We start from the raw sequence: 6409 nt of genomic DNA on the forward strand, positions 1-6409 counted from the left end.
GTTATGGCAGGATTTGCGAAATGGTTCAAGAACCATGTAAGCTTTTGAAGTGCACTGTCAGCTTTTTTAATATATTGAGTACATAAGATGATCAGCTTGTCTATTTTCTAACCATAGGTTAAGAAGATGCGTGAGGATGGGCAGGCAGTTGATGATGCCCTTTACTCACTAGCAATGGGTCCTGATACTCGGGTAAGACATTATGAATCTTGCGTTGTTGGAGATGTGCGCTACAACACCCTTGCAGGAGACGAAGGCAGGAAGACACAAAACAGTGCCATCATGAGCACGGATACATATGACAAAGAGATAACTGAAATGTATGCTAACATAACAGACATTATTCAGTTGCAGTATATCTCCAGTTTCGAGGATCATCGGTGTGTGGTTCTGTTGTGCTGTCGTTGGTATAACCTGTTTTCCAGGATCACAAAACCCAGAGCTGATGATTATTTCAAATCCATCAATGTCAAGGCAGCGTACCAGACCAACGAGCCTTTTATTTTGGCAAATCAAGCAACATGGATATTTTTCTTGGAAGACACATTTGCACGTAGCGATGACTGGAGAGTATTGCAAAGGTTTGAGCAGAGGAATTCGTTTAATGAAGTTGCACAACAAGATGATGCTTACATTGCTCCTGATGTACAAGATAACACAGATGTTCCTAATATCTTTGAGAACCATCACATCAATGACGCCGGCGAAAAGATTGCCTGTCGTGCTGTGGACATACAAGAGTTGATCAAGAAGAAGCCAACGTTCGAGGACGTTGAGGACGAAGAAGAAGATGACACCGTGGGGAATTACGATTCAGATTGATACATATGGCGAAGATGTTGACGCTGCTGTTGCGGATGATGATTACATTGCTTTTGTCGTATTTGCCTGTCAGAAGACGTTTTTTTATCTACTATGTGAAATTGTGTTTGCTATGACAACAGAAACCTGATGAACATGTTGTTTAGTATTTTGCTGTGAGAACATCACTTGTTATGTATGCTGATTTGTGTTTGGTGATTGTATGAAAACTAAAACATGATGACATCGTTGTTTAGTTGTACTCATATTTGGCTGTGAAACTTGAATTTGATGACATAGTTTGCTGTTGGACTACAATTTGCTCGACGTCTTCAAATGAGAACAAAGCTGACCCGACAGGGCCTCTGCTATTTATTTATTTATATGAGCAAAAGGGGATACCCCCTGATTTCCGTTAATAGAAATCATTAGATGTTCACAACACTACGCCCAGCCTGCTACACAGGTTTCATTCATTACTAGTTTCAGCAAAGTGCTCAAGTCGTAGCCACTGAATACATCACGAGTGCTACATACACTGCAAATAAAGAGACAATCATCCTACAGAGCACATCAATTTTGCCCATTATCTTCACAAGCTCTTTCATCTCCTCATTGCTGTCAAGGCCGTTCAGTAGCTGTTGCTTGGCCATGATCATAGGAATTGCATCTTTAAGCTTCTCTCTGCATCTTCCTCTTCTGACGTTCCTTCAGTTACTTGTCCAACACCCCAACCTGCTAGTATTGGGATTCCTCGGCTAACCAAATAATCAGCGTAGTTGCATTCCCCCACATCAGCAACTTCCCAGAAATACAAATCACACGAATCTTCCCTTTTCTGCACGAATCAAATTGGTAGATCATCAACCAAACTATTAAAAAATCAGCAACTGAAAGCAGCAGAACAACACTTAAACATATAATTACCCCATGATTCGGGCATTTGTAGAAGACTCGGCTAGGGTTGCGGATTGTGGTTGAGACGCGACGGATGACTCTGCGTGATTTGCAGCAGTGGCACCACACCAACGGCAGCGGGTTGCGATGAGCAATCGGCTGCAGTGCGTGTGCCGGCGAGGGTGTGATGAGACCCACAGGCGATGGTACGGGTTGCGACTTGGCGCATATCTGGTTGTTGCCTGCTGAAGAGCAAGTGCACGAGCAGCCAGCGGACATGGCTGCTGCAGCCAGAGCTTCTGATGCTAGGCAGAGTAAGTAGAGAAGAGGAGAAGCGAACGTTGGATATGTCAGTTTCATTACTTGCATAGTAGCATAGCACCATATATAGTCATAGTCTAGGTTTGGATTCGAACCAGCTACAGGAGCACGTCTTTCTTTTTCCTAAAACTCGGCAATGTCTCATTACTGGTACACTACCTTGTTCTGTATGCCTTCCCAACTCTTTGATTTTCTTTTCCTTTTTTGCGAGGAAGGAAGGAGGACAAAATTGAGAATTCCTGGGACTCGAACCCAAGACCTCTCGGTTGAAAACCAAGGGTGCTAGTCACTTATGTGGCGAACGTTCCCTGTGAGGAGGACGGCAGACGAACGCATTTTCCTCGCAGTTTTCTTCCTATATATAAAAAAGTATGCTACTTGGTGTCCGCTTAGTCAACAAAACGATTGTGCCAACCTTGACCGTTGGATTGACATTCAACTCTGTCGCGTTTCTTCAGTCTCTTCTTCCTCGAGCCGCCAAAGCCAAACCAACACCGGCAGGACCGCCTGCTCCCGCCTCCCACAGCTGGTTGTGATCTGCCCCGGCTCCTGTTCGTTCCCGTCCGAGGCCTCACCATCGTCCTCCGCCTTGGTTCGCTCGCCGCGGCGCCTCCTCCGGTGTTGTCAACATGGTCAACAACCGAGAGGAATAAGGAGATGACTGTACATGGTGAGGATGACAGTAGGGACCCAGCAGCGCGCGCAGTAATTTTATTTTTTCAGGGCGGAGAAGGGTATCAACTGGGTTGTGCGGGACCCATGGCCCGTCTAGCCCAGGCTTTTATTTCATATGTTTAGCACATGGCCAACCCAGTTTGTTTTTTTCCTTTCTGAAAATTGCTAGCCAGCTATTTTGTTTTTTGCAGAATAACCAACATAGGCCTACTTGCTTTTCTACGCCCTGCTGGGCCGGAAATCTTTCAAGACGAGGAGGGATGCATTTTGCCCGGAAAATGGGCTATAAGTAATAAGAAATGGGCTGTAAAATAAAAAAAATACAACAAACAGACAATTAGTTCCAAAATATTGTTTTCTTTCGGATTTTGATATTTTAAATTTCATTGTTTTTGTGCGGGTAAAATTTCATTGAATTTAAATTAAGGTATATTTAGATTTAAAATTAATTTGAATCTGGCTAGAAATTTCGGGCTGTATGCTGTTTGGGACAGATTTGGAGGCTGACTTGTGGGTCTACTAGGTTGACGTGTACTTTGGCTTTGTCAACTTAGTCCACAAACGATTCTAGCAGCAGTGACCGTTGGATGTTAATCCAAGGGCCGTGCTGCTTCTTCAATATCTGATCTTCTTGCTCCAGCCACCCAAACCAGCTCCGGTGGGACTGCCCGCTCCCGCCTCCCGTGGCCGGTTGTGCTGCCGCACAGGCCGCACCGCCCCACCCTACTTCATTGCTGGCCAGGCCATTCCTCTACTCAGCCACACCTCCTATTATTTTCCGGCGACGGCAGCCAGACCAGTAAACCCTCGTACTCCCCACCGCGTGGGCAACCATTGTCAAGTCTTCCCCGGCTCCGTGTCATTCCCTTCCTAGGCCTCGCCGTCGTCCACCGCCATGGTGCTCTCGGCGTGGCCTGGTCAACTTGGTCAACGAACGACATCCATCGGCCGTGGACTGTACGCGCAAAATAATGATTCCTCCACCTGACAGCTGGGACCCACCAGAAAGGCCTCTGTATTTCGCAAAAAAAACGTTCCCCCCGCTGACATGTTGGACCCACCAGCTATATCTTCGCACGCAAGGAAGTGCCTCCTTATTACGCACAAAAAATGAATACCCCCTGCTAGCTGGGACCCACCATAGTGGGAGGATGACTTGTGGGCCAACAAAGTTGACGGGGACGGAGGGCTTTGTCAACTTAGTCAATATGAACGATTGTAGCTCCAGTGACTGTACGATATCCATCCAACGGCTGTAGTGCTTCTTCAACCTCTGGTCTTCTTGCTCCAGCCGCCCAAAGTAGCGCCGGTCGTGCCGCATGCTCCTGCCTCCCGTGGCCGACTATGCTGCCGCGGAGGCCTCACCGCCCCTACTATTCCCACCGCTGGCCAGGCCCTGCGGCGATGGCAGCCTCACACCGCAGCCGAACCAGTGAACCCTCGTACTCCTCTCTGCGCGGGCTCCCACTGCCGCATCTTCCCCGGCTCCGCGTCGTCCCCTTCCTAGGCCTCGCCGTCGTCCACCGCCGTGGTGCTCTCCGTGCGGTGTGGTCAACGTGGTCAAGGAACGACTTCCATCGGAAGGGTACTATACGTGGAGAGGCTGATAGCTGGGTCCACGGCCACACTTGTGATTTGCCAAGTAAGTCGCTTTGTCAAGCCTGTTGGGCTACAAATCTTTCAAGACGAGGAGAGCTTTCATTCGACTGGCCGAGAAAATGGCCCATCAGTAATGAGAAATGGGTTGTACATTTTTAAAACACATCAAACCGGCAATTAGTTTCAAATATCTTATTTTCATTTCAAGATTTTAAATTACATTAATTTTTATGCGTGGAGAATTTGTTGGATTTTATATTGATATACATTTATTTTTAAAATCAGTTTGAATGTGAGTCAAAATTTCGGGATTAAAAACAGTTCGGACCGCACCGAAATATGCAAAATTTTGTATAATTTTTTAACCGTGGCCACAATTTGGGCTGTAATGCTAACAAAAAGAATATGGGCTCCAAAAAAACCTTAAGAATTAGCGAATGGGCTGAAAATTATTAGAAATAATGGCAGATGGGTCGTATGTTGTTTTCCACAGATTTGAGGCTTTCCTAAAAAAAGGCTGACGCACAAGCAGTGTGTAACCGCCCTCGATGCGGCTATATCTCTCACGTGTCGAAGCACGACTTAGAGGCATAACTGCATTGAAAGCAATGTCGCAAGTGAGGTTGGGCTCAGAATGGACAACAGAGAGAACTCGGAGAATCCGGACGAATGCAAGTTTCTAAAACATGATGATGCAATGCACCTGATGACATGGCAAGATGCAACACGCAAGCGAATGACACGGCAACGTCGGCGAATAACTGGAAGACACCTGGCGCATCGATCTCGGGGCATTACAACACTCCACCACTACGAGAGGATCTCGACCCGATATCCAGGATGGCACCATAGGGAAACGGAAGAGGAAGAGAAAAGGTAAAACTAAGTTGCTTCTTTGACAAACGAGTGAAACCATGAACCTTGAGAGGTTGAACAAATTCGAGAAAAGAATACAATGAAGATGAACAAAGTTGAAAACACTCTGTTAGACAAGAGGAAGAAGAAACATTAGTAGAACCTTGTTGGTTGAAAGACATAAGAAAAGGGTTGCAATGGACAAAAGTACATGCAAGCACTCCGGTAGAAACAAGAAGTACAAGGAACAATAAGGATCAATTACGACCACACTCCGGTTAAAACAAGATAGAGAGGAAAAAAAGAATGGTATAATTTGGGCAGCACTCCGATTGAAAGTGGAAGGAATTGAACATGAACTTGACAAGATGAGAGGATACTTGATGAAATGAACAACACATTGCCTCCGGAACTATTGAAAAAATGGCACAATGGATAAGAAAGATTTCAGACAGCACTCCGGTTGAGAAAAGGAGGTAAAACTTGATAAGATGAGAGAATTGGAATGAAAACACGACACTCCGGTTGAATGGATAAGCAAAGGAAAGAACATGATCTTCACAATACAAGATGATGAGTGAAGAGAGCATCATCACAATGCCTCCGGAAGAAATGAAAGAATGCAATGAAAAGAACGGAGAAGAAAACAACATGTTCTACCTCAAATGAATTTGAGAGAGCATCCGTAAAAAGAAGGATTGAACGGAGTTGTTGGGAAATCAATAACGAAAAGAACATGCTTGTTGAGGGATTATGGAAAACATCTCAAAAAAAAACTTGAGGTGAAAACCTGCCACAAACGAAAACAATTGCTTGCTTGAGAGCGACGGAGAGATGAAAACATCTTTCGTCGCGAGAATAGGAGGAAACTTGGATCATCGATAAACATCATAAATAGGAACATTCCTTAGGGAAGGTTTTAGGTGAAATATAACCCAAGATAACTCCAATGAACAGATTGATGGATTTAAGATATCTCATCCTTGACAACATGTGAATCATGAAACATGAACTCAAATTATCAAGAATGACATAGCACCACCTCAAATGATACGGTGGAAAGAATTGCACTTCGGAATGCCATATTAAGAATACTTGAGCTCCTCTGAAAATATCTTGATGAGCACTTCGAGAAGGATTAAATCCTTGCTGAACCATCATGTAATGCCTTCATGAAGAACTCCGGTAATAAAAGGATGATCAAGACGGAAGGAAAGAGAAGTTGAAAACACAAGGTGAAACCTTGCGATGATTTGATGGA

This window comes from Triticum dicoccoides, chromosome 5A (assembly GCF_002162155.2).
Source record: "Triticum dicoccoides isolate Atlit2015 ecotype Zavitan chromosome 5A, WEW_v2.0, whole genome shotgun sequence".
Classification (NCBI taxonomy): domain Eukaryota; kingdom Viridiplantae; phylum Streptophyta; class Magnoliopsida; order Poales; family Poaceae; genus Triticum; species Triticum dicoccoides.